The sequence below is a fragment of the Ostrinia furnacalis genome, unplaced genomic scaffold (assembly GCF_004193835.3).
Source record: "Ostrinia furnacalis isolate ACB-3 unplaced genomic scaffold, ASM419383v2 OfSCF7013, whole genome shotgun sequence".
Classification (NCBI taxonomy): Eukaryota; Metazoa; Arthropoda; class Insecta; order Lepidoptera; family Crambidae; genus Ostrinia; species Ostrinia furnacalis.
In genome coordinates, this window is record NW_021137252.1 from 421,129 (window position 1) to 435,160 (window position 14,032).

Below are 14,032 nucleotides of genomic sequence, written 5' to 3' on the forward strand. Positions count from 1 at the left end.
AGCTATTGAAAGCATCTAATGAGCAATCTTCGGTAACGGTTAAAGAAACGGATAGTCCTATTTTATTATGTAACTTTTTATCTGGATCGTTAATGTCGCTTGAATTAATTGACTACATCTTAAACAGTTAGTCTTAATTACCATCCGAAAGCACTAGATTACTTACTATGCTTTGACACTAATTTTAATGGCTTTAACATACTATTAACAATTCTTTTCATTGGCTCTATATTTTATAGCGACCGCCTTGTTTGCTATCGCCGTCAATCCAAGCTGTCAAAATGTAAAACAATCTATTTTTTTACTATGAATAAAATTACCCACACTTAAAAAAGTACACAAATACATTATCGATACACTTATGTTTTAGCTCTATCACCGTAGCAGACGATCTTCAAAAAACCTATCTCTACCCGTCACATTAAATCTACCGCGCGTCACCTAAATAGAACACAGCCACTTATCTTATGCCAACTCAATTTTCTCAATCTGTTCCATTAATCAAATCATCTGTTCGGTTTCTGTTACGTCACTGGCTGTACGCTGTCCCACGCTTGGGTACGTATCGCCACAAAAAGTCTCCGATCCGTCAGTCGGGTACCACCACCACTGGCCGACGTGATCGTTGAACCCTAAACAGAACCTCGAACTCCCATCAACATGGTAAAGTATACGCGCCAGTTTACAATTGCGATTTCACACTCAAATAACGAGCAATGGACAGCAATGAAAATAGTGTGGGAGCTGCTGTGATTTAGCAATATTAGGAGGAAAAAATAACCGTAATTTTATGGAGGAAATGTTCGAAATTTGTAGATCATTGGAGAGATTAGTAGTCACATTACCGTAGAAATAATGCTCTTTTTAAAGCCTGTATTCTAATTGGTCGTTTTATTTTATTAGATAGGTACAAGTTACTGCCATCAATTAAACACAAATAAGTGCCTGTAAACGGCAATATAAACTACCTGCATGATCAACGCTTCCAATCCTTTTTTTTTAATACGTATCTTGATTAATGTACCCTAATTGCTTTATATGGCAATTAAAGAACAACTACCAAGACTTGTGGGAGGTTTTATGTAGCCATGGGATCCTCAATCATTTAATACTTTTATGACTATTCTTACTATCGATTTTATCTTTTACGTTTCCAGTCTCATGCATTTACATTACGGTCATATACTCGTAATAAAATTGTAACTGAGATATAGTAGAACATTTATCTATTCAAATGGAGCGTATAATTCTTTTAAATTATGGCTATTATTTTATTACCTCCATTAAACAAAAAGTATGCATCGTTATTATGTCGGCAGCAAGCCGTCAAGCAATGACTCAAATGAGTCTTTTTTGCCAACACTAGTACTTATTTGTTTAGACAGACACGTCGATATCTATCTCGAGGGTTTTTTCCTCTTTCTTTTAATACATTCACATATCACGACACGCGTTGTTTTTAATGTATCCTCATTATCGCGATCGGCGATGAATTATACACCAAGGCGGTAGTTAAACTTCACCTATCACGAATCGTGATCTCTTTTAATAAAACTTTTAACACGCTCGGTCGGCTCAAGTGGTTTTATATTATTTTTGTGGGAGACATAGCGGGCGTTCGGGTGGTTAGAACATAGAACGGGGTGTGTTATAAACCGTTATTTGTTTGTAATAGAAGTTCAAGGTTCGCGAGACCCAATTGTCGGGCGTTTTGTCTCGATTAGTCTGACGCGCAAATTACGGTGTTTGCGCATCGGAGGCGCGAGCCGCGTCGGCCGGCCAGTCGTGTCAACGCGTCCCGAGCGCTGTCACGACCCTCGCGCCCGCGCATCATCCGTCAACGTCACGCCCCACTGCTATTCTCACGTAAGCACGCTACCACGAGGAAATGTTTTTATCGCCATTACCTAAAGAAGCCATTACCGAGGGCGCCCCTCCCAGACCCTTCCGATACATACCGCACTGTTTTAAACTAGTTTAATCTTGAGCAGTAAATTCACATCAGATAACGGCAGCTGAACTCCGTACATGGGTGCTCGCAGTTGAATTCGTGCCTTGATATCTAGACATAATTCCGATCCGTTTGAATACATCACCGCTCCAGTACTGAATGTAGAACCACTTAGCGTGAATGTACAGTAGTAAATGTCTACCCTAAATCTTCTTCTGAAGCTTAAACTGTTTAGTATAGTTGCACTATCAATTCTGAAGGATTTATTTGAACTATTTTACTATTATCCTTTATTGTTCGACCAGCTCAAGAAGGAAGTCAGGTCAACCACCTGTAAATATTTATCTTGCACAGGCATGTGCCTAAGCATACAATACGTGTTTGTGTCGTGGCTATGAGTGCTTTCCTATTAGAAACATAAGGAGTTAATAACATGAATAGCTTAGGGCGAAATAGCTATAGAACGTGATTTCATTTTTAGAGGGCCGCCGTGCGGTAGACTCCTATTTACATTTAAATCAAATAAATGTTTCTTGTGACAAACAAATACACAACGGTGCAGAATAATCGGAATCATTTATACCAGAGTTGTAATTTAAGAATCATAAATTAAAAGGTAAACAGTATATTTTTATAATGGCTTAGCTCGTTGCGCGGCGAATCGATTAAATAAATGCCCCTTGCAAATCGCTCACTGTGATTACAATTACATGGTATACGATTAACCGTGTTGATTAATGTTGTAAGCCTACGTAACCTTAGTCAGCTCTCGTCGAACACCTACAGGCTCATGTCGGGAATCAATAGATGGATCTCTCGATAGGGCCGGTGTATTCACAATACGTCACAACTGCCCACGCGCGCTACCTTGCTAAGCGTCTCTTATATCACCGGTTGTCCTTTTCTCCTTTCTTGCATGTCGCTTAAAACTTGATGGCGGCTAAGTCGTGCTACTCACGCCGAACAATACCACGCACCCTAGAAACGATCATATAAAATACGATTTAAACAATAGAGGAATAAACTATGGTCCATTTACAGTCGTTGGACAGACGGATCGTAGATATCTTTGCCACTCAGGGACAATCTGCTTGATAACATTACGTTTAGTACAAATTATTTATGATTAAAAAAATTGCCGTACAGTTAAGATTTGACACACTGCGATCGTTTTTATGTCATTAAAAATTTCAGTAAGCATTGAATTAGCCCTTTCATCTTTATCTAAAATTAGATATTTTAATAGCGTCTTTATCATAGCTCGTTGACGTCTTGTAGTAGTCGCCCGGCAAACGAAAGGTTGAGTCTACCTGAGTGAGACCGAGAGAGTTATTTTTTTTTTCAGTGAAAAATCATGTTCTAGAAATATCTTACACAAAAATCTCAGTATTCATTACATTTATTGAAATCAGTTTTCAATCTGTAGCCATATAATTTTGTTGATGCACCTTTGCGTATAATTTGATTAGTTTTCGTGAGCCGGGCGTCGACCTCGGAGGCATCATCAGCATTAAGTATTATTTCGGGGTTGAAGCTACGTGACGCCACGAGCTCCACGTTCCGCTGAATTGCAAAGCTATTTATGGATCACTTACAATAGGAAACGTGATGTTGTCTCGAGCCACATTTCCGAATTTCGTGGAATGACTTTATCTCAATTTATAAATTTGACAATCCGTGTATTTTACTCTACTGTCCCAATCATAGTTTTTATTTATGCAATAAAACGTGTTTGTTTCAAGTTATAATCAGTGAATTGATGCTCAATCTAAAGTTTAGATAAAATAACTCTACGAAATAGACTAATGCCGAAACAAAAAACGTAAATAAAAGTCATAAATACAGCTAGAAATGCTCCATCGCCCACCATGAAATCCGCTACATTGCTCTTGAATGTACACCGGAAGAATCTAACTGAGCGTTTTATTTTAAAATTCATTTAATACAGTTTTTATTGTTTTCTTCATTGCACTTGTCTTTATTCTGTTAAATAAGACTGGTTCTCGGTGGCCAGTTAAAACTTAACAATGAGTGTACGCGCAGTCATTGTTAGTTGGAGACAGTAATTGTTGTCGTTAGAGGTTGGTAGTGGCCAGCGATGTGAACAAGGTTATATGGGGGTCTAATTGACAGATCGCAGCGACAGCGCCGGACACCGTAACCGCCTTTATCCAGGCTAACTGTACTGCTACCGTACACAGCCGGCTGCCAGCTCGCCTCGCACCACCACCGCAACGAGAAATACTCGCCGTCGTCACCAACCTTATCGACAACCTCTTCAACACCGCACTCAATTTCCTGGAGCGACCGCGTGGTTTGTTACCGCAACCAAACTGCCGACCGACAAAAACTAACAACCCGCCTCGCCGGAGTTTCACACGAAAGTAAATCTTCGCAGTAATGTCACCTTCGTTCGGCAATTGCTTTTCATTAAACATTCTTGTGGTAAACTCCTTTCTGTGTCATCTCTGTTGGAATTATTCGCTGTGTCGGTTGCTAAGTGAAACCGTCGAGAATCTTTTCTTCTCCTTAATGCGAGCCGTTTCGGCTCTTGTTCGGGATCCTACTGTGACAGCCATTATAATTCCGAGTGAATGTGGAAGTGTACAAAGACGGCTTTGTGCTCGCCATAAATATTTATGAGTAAGTGCCTATTTTCTTCACGTGGGCTGGTGGATACGCACGATACGGCCGGCCTAATTGGACGTCTGTAGGCGCGAATTTGTTTCACTCTGACGGGATGTCCTTATTTATATTTCAACAGCGCTGAAGAGAAATTTATAATAAAGTCGTCCAAGACAACTTCCTGGAAAACGCCCACCATTAAATTGAGCACATAAATTTCAGCAGTTTTCCACGCTGCGATCCCCCACAAATTGCCCTTTCGATTGTGTTATATAACGATAAATGTATTAGAGATACTAATCCTACTTTCTCTTAACTAGTTTCTTGAGGCCACCATAAGAAAGTAAAACCCCGCTACGCTAGCGCTCGCCCCGTGTCCTGATGACATACAAATTGCTATGATAAGTTATTCTGGGATGGGTACAGATTTCTATCGGTTCTTTAATTCTTGCAGGTTCATGTTTACTTCGATTCCGTTTTGGATGTGATCCAAGTGTTTCATTGATTTAAATGGCCGCGCGGACGCGTACATGTAAGCGGTTCGATTAAAGTGAAATGCAACCGTTTATGTGCATGGCAGGCGACGACCATCTTCGACGACCCCAATGGTACTGCGTTCGCATGTACTTTCCCGTATGTGGAACGCGGGAACGGTAGTGCAATGTGACCAGTCAGGCATCTTGCCCTGTCCCGCCTTAACTCCTGACCTTTGCGTGGTTTTACTTAACGTTGCAATGCATTGTATTCGTGTACTGTGTTTACAATCGTTGAGAGAAAACGTGATTCAACTGAATGTTCATTAAATTACTTTGCTTGGTTAATTAAATACAACAATGTTACTCATTTATTTTACAATAATTATAATGCAGTCTGATCTTGCTTATAATTTGCTCTCTTAAATTATCTCTATGAGAATACAATTGCATGACTACTTGATGTTAATTAAACACAACATAATATTATCTCGATATTATTTTCTTAACTGTACCTACTATAAACAAAATTTTAAAAAGATAACAACTCATCGAAGAGTACACGGACAGAGCGGAATCGAATAGGTGATCACGACGTTTCGCTGACTTAGTACATGGTTGGCACACTTTCAGGGGGTCCCGCTTACACCGGCGACGACGTCACGTTTCCCGTGTTAAGGATTGTTTATTGAAGTCATGATGTGACCTTAACATTGTATTTTACGATTGTCTCGTCACCGGTCCGCACACTGACATTTCAATAGGGAAGGTGAGCGCGGGTCGCGCGTGATATGAGGCACGAACGAGCGCACGCCGCACGTCCACCCGGCTAGCACCGCTGCAGCCCGCTGCCAATGGTGCCACCACAGCCACCTATCATCCCTACCGTCAAATGTCATGGTGCTCCACAAACGGCACCTCACGAAGTCCATTCCCGACACCAACACGAAGGGTGTTGACTGCCTATCGACGTCTTATTTATTTTTCATTTTCTCTATTATTTATTAACGACGCGTGCCCCGGCCGTCGCATAAATCACTCGATATCGCATGACCCGAACGAGTGAAGGAAATATTTCATCTTTCGATAAAGCATTGAAATATGGGCACCATTTTCCACATTGACACCCAAGCGCCGCGTTGGGACTAAACGGGATTAATTTCGAGCCGGCCGCGCTTGGACGTTTGCATTTCTTGGATCGCCTCCGGAAGCTTATCGGTGTCGGTGTTGACTTAAATTTGCATCTTGTATATTTTCGTCGCCGCGTCGATTGTAAGTGCTCACGATTTAACGCTGGTATTAATGCATTATTCAGCGGGGTTTTCATTAGAGTGTCGATATCGGAGTTGCTGATCTCGCTCTCGTTAAAATGTACGGATGGCATGACGAGTGCTCGTATTGAGTGCCTCTGCGTCTCGTCAGCACGCGATCACCCTCTATCGACACTTGCGGTGCTAACTCGAATCGCTGAAAAACGCATTCACAACAGCGTTTTACGGGCGAGTGTTTGAATTCTCTACATTTCTTATCCCATTATGCATATTTTATGCCTTTTCGCGCTGTGCTATCGTTTTGTCTTTCAATGGCCGTTCCTTTTTCATGGTCATAAATTTCGAGCTGTTTAAGTTTGCCTATAAAATATTAAGTGCCATTGAAGACATGCCACTACGTGTCGTTCAATAGAAGCAGATAATCATAAAACATTAGGAAGCCGCTATGGGCGTTGTTCCCAGGCTCACGGTTGCGTGCCACTTTGTCATTTAGTTGGGGTGATAAATATTACTCTGGACGTAACTACGAAGTTCTTCGGAAGGCTATTTTTATTGTTCCTCGCCGAGGTCCTGTGCAGAAGCTGTGTGTTTATCATACTACAATAAAGTCATTATAGCAATTTGAGAGCTGTGTGGTGGACTGGTTATTATGGATTTTTCGTAATCATTTTAACGCTTTATTTGAATGACCAATTACTCGCATGCAACATCGTTTACCCCAAGGCGTTTAACGCTACTTAATAATGCGTGTCATCATGAGAAATGAAACATGTATGCTCATAACATTTACAAAGATAAATTAACCCTTTGTATGGCCGGGTTTGATTCCACTGATACCAACATTACTCGCAAGAAACTAAGGCTCGAGCTTTTATGCTGCCAAGACTGCACACGTGTTAAGGGGAGGCTGCAAAATACTTGTACATTGACATATTGCCCGTGTCTGGTTACACTTAAAATACGTTATTTTTTTATTTGTGCAATTTGTAAGCCGTCGTTAAAAGTCGTACATCTCATAATTTTCCTTGTACAAAAAACTCAAAACTTTTACGGGATTTTTTTCAATATAGCTTACATTTGACATTTGACAAATTAGGGCTTTTATAATTTACTTGCAACAAGTACATTTTGTATTTTTAACTCTCACCCACATTCAGCTATCAGCTAGCTAATTTGAAAATAAAATGGTTGTTCCATTACACATTTTTACAAGCTTTAATTAACGTAGAGCCTTGATGTAGGTCAGTTCATTATATCTTTATCTTTTTTTCATTTACTTATCTGACATTTTGCATGCCACCTTAACCGCATTCATGCTACACAATTGTTAGTATCAGGCTATGGGGGGCGTCGCGTTTATCAAAGGCCGGCTAATTAAAAGGCTAGTTTGCAACAACCAGTTTAAGAAACTGGCGCGACCGACAGGTTTGTCAACCCCACACATGATACACTCGCGGATGTATGTGGTATACTTTCGATGTTAACGAGCGCACATCCCGTACGCGAACGCCCTAAATAAAGTGACACACAGATGGTGCCCGGTTAAAAGACGTTCGATGTTAACACGTCCGCGACAGGTTTTAACACGACGTTAATTACACAGATATTGTATCCCGAAAGTCATTACGTGTTATGGTGTTCTAATTGAGATTGATGAATGGAATCTATTAGCAATTTGACACCTTCATCTATATCAGAATCTATCAAAGCGAAAGGTCACTGACTCACTTATAACGAATTCTCGGAAACTACAACTGCTAGGAGTCTCAAATTTTGCATGGGTGTTCCTTTTAGAACGTAGGTGCTCACACTACTCACTAAGATTAAAGATTTCCGAAACTCTATCCCTAAGGGGGTAAAACGTGATCCACGCGTAGGAACGACGACTTCGTACGCTTGCGCTTCGGACTTTTTAATAAACGCTAAAGCCATTCGATATTCTTTCAGAACCACATAGCTTTTTATATGATAGGTATCATGTTATTTATAATTATTGTGAGCTTTTGCTGGGTTCTGCTGAAAGCAGTCAAAACATCTGTCAATTAAATCGGCTTAAGTCAAATTTATTTCTCAGATAAAATGCCTGTTTTTAATTTTACTTTATTCAGCCATTATGATAGCATGAGTGTCTAAGAATAAGTCATCGTTTTACTAAAATATTGAGTAAGCTTAAATATCCCACTATTAGCAAAAAAACTGCGAAAAATACTTTTTACACCTGCAAGTATCTTGATACTTAGATATGATTATGATAAGAGCAGATCAATGCCTCGCACGTCTATGCCTTACATAGTAAAACACCAATCTTGTAACTAACATATTTTAGGTACAACTAGGGGCCGTTCAAGTATTACGTAAGCAGATTTCTTACCATTTTTTACCCCCCCGCCCCCCTTGTCATCAAAAGTAAGCAATGCACTTACCCCCTCCCCCTATGCTTACGTAAACATTTTTAGTTATAACTAAATGTTTTTATATTGTCATTTTTAAAATAGGAAAATTCATGAAAATATTAGGTTTAACTGATACACATAGAGTAGGGAATAGCGCACGGTAATTTTCCTAATCAGTTCTCAAAGCGAGTGCCTACGCATATGTATTATTTGCGGGAATCCCCGAAAAAACGTAAATAACTAACGATGACGATCATCATCTAGACCCCCCTACCCCCCATGTCATCCAAAATAAGCAAAACAGAGACCCCCCCACCCCCCCTTGGTGCTTACGTAATACTTGAACGGCCCCCTACCGGTAATTTTTTATCTGTAACCCGATTAGTTCCAGAAAAAAATATATCAGTAAATTGTATGTATAAATCGGATCGACGTAGTGCCAACTCATTATAAGTCCCGTTGCAGAAATGCAATTAGGAGCGATATTGTGGTTATTGACGGAGACTTTAAGACGCTCACAGCTCACACACCGCAAAAGCAAAAACGCTTTATTGCTTTATTAGCGCTCCAAGTTTTTAAATTGACCGAACTTTCCCGATATTAATACGGAGTAACCCATTTATTTTCGACATTAAAATTTTATGAACTTACTTAATTCAAAAGCTCATATGATCTCTCATTAAGACATTTAAGTGAAATAATGTATGCATTTATTTTCAATTTTACTGAGAATTACAAGAACAATGATATAATAAGTCCAAGAACCAAGAACACTGGTATTATTATAATAAACCGCAATTTACCAAACACCCCTTACTTATGATGATATTTAATTTTGAATTCCCTCTATTAATTTTGAATTCCCTCAATATAATAATCATAATGAGATCACATTTATATTGTTTAGGGATCAACATAATTGAGTAAAACTGTTTGCTTTCATCATTATGTTTGTGCTTTACAGACAATAATATTTGACCATAATGGTATTCATTCCCATCGTCTCACGGTCGACGGCAATTACGTTCCATGTGATACCGTTCCACCATTGACTCGCCAGTGAAGGCGAAAATATTCAAAGAACGCTTATTGATTTAATTAAAGTCGAAAGTGTTTTGTATCCGCCGTAATTGATAGAGGGCCGCGAGTCATCGACACGGAATTAACACTGTCGAACTGTATCGTGATAATAATGCCGCTACGTTATAATTACCTTGTCGACGCCTGCCCGTGAGTGATGTCGGACTGTACGAGCACCTGCAACAAATACACACTTATAACTCACGTCCACTCAATTTACTAGTCCATTCTGCCAACAATAATTCTACAATTTATGCATCTCTGCCGCTCGCGAATTTACGACCCAGAAATGCGCATCCTGCTTTTGATCTAATGCTCTAAATAGTTAACTTGTGCTTCTCATTATACATGTCCACTTGATTAACATATTGTTATTTGTAAGTTAGCACAGACGCGTAGGTTTGAAGCCTATTCAATTAACTGATGCTGTTTGTTTATAGACGTAATAGTTTAAGTTCGCTTATAGATTGGCTTCATTATTGAGCTCAGACACGCACGCTCTATCTAGATCGGAGGCAGCGCCGGATGCTTATAAGTTCACGCCCAGCGCGAGGGATTAGATGTCGGGCAAACGGCCGCGCTGAAGCTTACACACGACTTAACACGTGTTTGTATTGCAATTTTAGATTGAAATGTCTTGCGATATTACGGTATGATGGGATAAGTACTTGACATGGGGACATCGCCCCGCATCGGACATTGAAGCGAAATGAATTATGCATGACGCTGTACAGTTGCGTAACATGTTTAGCTTATAATTTTTCAATCGTTCATAAGGTGTCTTTATGCCAAAGAAAGAGTATTTCCTTTTTCATGACTCAAAAATGCACAGTCAAACATCGCGACATTCATGTAAACAAAGCGCTACACTGACCGGGTTAAACTTGAATGGTAAATGTGTGCGGAGTTTCGCCGAGGAAAAATATGCCATTGATGCAGGCAGCGTGCGTGCGCCGGATAACGGTCACCACGAGCCGAATAAGTGGTTTAGCGTCGTACGCGGAATGATAATGTTCGCGGCGGACTTGTCACGCGATTGCGCTCGTGTCACTACCGGACCACTGCCTTTCATAGACCCACTTTCTAACCTTATGTCCTTGAACTGTTACCATATGTACAACTGCATTTCTTGAATAAATTCTCCATACGTACGCTTATGGAGTTAACCTTGTTTCACTTTCTGCATTGCATTTGCGGATGAATCGGTTTAATAGAGACGACGCATTAACACGGATCGTGGCGGGTCGGAACGTGGCCGGTGTCGGTGTCGTCGTCGCAACAATGCGCGCTAACGAGATATAGCGCGGCCCGTCAGGCGGGCGGCCTGCGCTGTCTCCCTCGGAACACCTCAATCCTCTTTGTTTACGTTAGCATCGGCCTCGCCCGCGAAGCCCGATCGCATCCCGAACGCAATAAACCTCGGAGCTAGCTCACGACTCCGCAATGTCTACTCTTTATCGCCCCCACCAAATGCGGTACGATCTTAAACGTATTTTAATAACTTCCACCCGCCGGTCGCCGTAATGGGCTCACCATGCAAATGCCTGTGCCCACAGAGCACCGTTACACACCGATACCGCCGGTAACGAACCGCCCCGCGAAATAAAGAAAGGCAATAATCGCAAACGGGAAATCCGATCAGGCCGCGGGGCCCGCTGGTATGACTGGGACCCGACGCTTCCCTCGCAAACGACTACTATGTAGCTGAGTAAACTGAACCGCTAGCACACGATTGCTAATCAAGCTATCCATCCGTCTTTAGCGAGCCATGAAAAAACACGCCGTGAAGAAAGTGCCCTTACTAGTTCCTGTGTACGATCCTATCTAAGATCGAATGAGGTGAACGGTAGTGAAGTTGATAGTGTGGATTCGAAGTTCCCTTTCGTGATATGGCGCGGCGCTTTCCCTGTCACAACTGAGCTCCGACGCTGACTCTTCCTTTCTACATCGCGGCGACAACGATGCAAGTCATCGCTAATGTGCACAAGTGCTAATCATTATAGCAAATCTCCATTATTTACAGTGTTAAACATTTATCTGATATCTTCATTATGTTCGCGCTGTGTTTATGTACGTGCCGAAATGCGGCAATCACAGCATTCTATCTAATAAAATGATGCTAATCCTGTCGGCTACTTATAATGAACAATGACGTCAACAAAAATCATATTTCAATTCAAAAGCCGCTTCATCATTTGCCAATGCAAACTGCATTACAAAATAAGATTAACAATTTTCTCACGTCCGCATCGAGATAGAGTTGGGCGATGACAACCTCTGCAAAAAGTAAGTTGGAAATCTAATAGAGTTTGTGGCAAGCCGGTTATTTGTGTTATTTTTTAGTTTCGCTGACGCTCAGGAGAAATGCTATGTAACGCTCGCGAACGAAGACGAAGCAACCTGACATTACTGTAATAACACCGAACCGCCCTTCTGTCATTACTGTGTTCACTTTCCTCGGGTAACTAAAGACGAAACGCTTTTTATTTTTCAAGGGTATATTCTTTACAATTGCTTTTTATATTCGTACCGCCTCGGGTCTCTTTGCCGCCGCGGCTAACGAAGTTTTGATGGCGAGTCTAGTTGCAATGAGCGTAATTTTTTGTTTACATTCGTAATATTCATTTAACTGCATTACAACAGAAAAGAATGCGACGTCCAATTACGTTAAATTATGAGTTTATTTCTTTATAATGAGGGTCGAGTTAATGCTTGCTTGTATTAGTACAAGATGGAAGTTGAGTCAAGCGGGGAGACGAGATCTTGGCGCCTAGACGCGGCTGTTGCTTTAAATGCTATGTATTCCCTTCAAACCAATCTCACACCCATTATACCTTCAGATTACAGACTGCAAGTCACTACCTTTTCATTACCGACTTATAACTTAGTCAACTAATTGACCTATTTTACATGATCGGACGTGTTCGTGTTTACCGTGATTGACGATGATGCTATAAATCTAACTGGTTGCCATCACAATTACAGGTTTTACATGGCATTATAATTTTTAAAACAAAAGTTCTGCCTACTATTTAATCGCAACGTAAACGATCTTAATGAAAATGAGTGTCATAGTTTGAATAAATTATTGTATTACGTTTGATCAATAAGTCTCTATCAATGGTCTCTAAAAGTTATAAAAGGCTATAAAGGTTTTAAATACCTACACACAAAATTAAACCATTTTTATTTTTCATTCTTTAAGTTATAAAATATTCTAAATAAAAGCGTGAAACCTACATCGCTAAAACAATAGTTCTCAAAAGCATTGTAAAATTAATGACCCGTGACTTATTAAAACTGCAATCAGGATGGATACACGAAACGGTGAGGAAATTTGAACAAAAACAAAAGACGCTCTAACAAAAGAAGCTTTTTCTAACGGTACGTCCTTTTCCTGGAGTTGTTTTTAAGACGTGCCGTTCATAATCAGTGCGATCAGGCGAGGTGTTACGTAATTGCAAGAATGCGGTGGCGTGCACCTTGCAGACGCGCCCGGCGGTTCCTGTTCGCATGTGAACCGTATTTATTATAATTACGTCGCTCGGCCGCTGACTCCGCCATCGATGAGACGGGAGTGCTCCCTGATGAGTCCGCGCCGATACCATCGCTCCTCGCCTCAATTATGTACACCCCACTTACACTTCTGAAAATCTTATCTATGATGCAATCAACGTTATGTCTTTATCAAAATAATTGCGGCCAGAGATTAAACGAAGCATCTCTCTTCCTCGATCCCCTCGCGGCGGCTGTGCTCAGAATAATCAGTCATAGATAACATAAACATTTGTATCTGTGCCACGCATTTTTGGTTAGTTGAGCAATGTGTATGCGCAGCGGTGATTCGAGTCCCGTAAGTCAAAGATGCCGATGCTTATCAGGGTCATGATGTGCATCGGAGATCTAACACGTCTCCGTTGGCGGACAATTAGAATATCAGGGTTCTCCGGCGGCATTAATTGGAGTTGCATTGGCAATAGTTTAGCGATTAATGCTGGCGATCGCGCTGTATGTGGGTCCGTTTGCGTTAGCGATATCGGGCGAGCAATCGTAACCTCTTCCCACATAATTGGCGTGTGGGCGCGGCGGTGGCGGGCGCAGGCGCGTTATCCCGATTGCCGCCCACCGGCGGCGAGGCGACGCCCGATTAGATAGCTCGGCCCCCGACACACGACCCGGGCAACACCTCCCGGAGTCCCGGCTCCCACTGCCGGGTAGCCAGGAACCGGGCGGAGATAG

General features: G+C 41.2%; 1 protein-coding gene across 1 annotated transcript in view; it reads right to left on the reverse strand.

Moving 5' to 3' along the window:
- LOC114363138 (uncharacterized) overlaps window positions 1–14,032 on the reverse strand; it is a 61,854-nt gene that overhangs the window by 31,415 nt on the left and 16,407 nt on the right. Inside the window, exon 2 of the mRNA XM_028318780.1 lies at window positions 9,927–9,970. The gene's annotated coding sequence lies outside the window, so the exon portion shown is untranslated. The remainder of the gene's footprint in view (window positions 1–9,926; window positions 9,971–14,032) is intronic.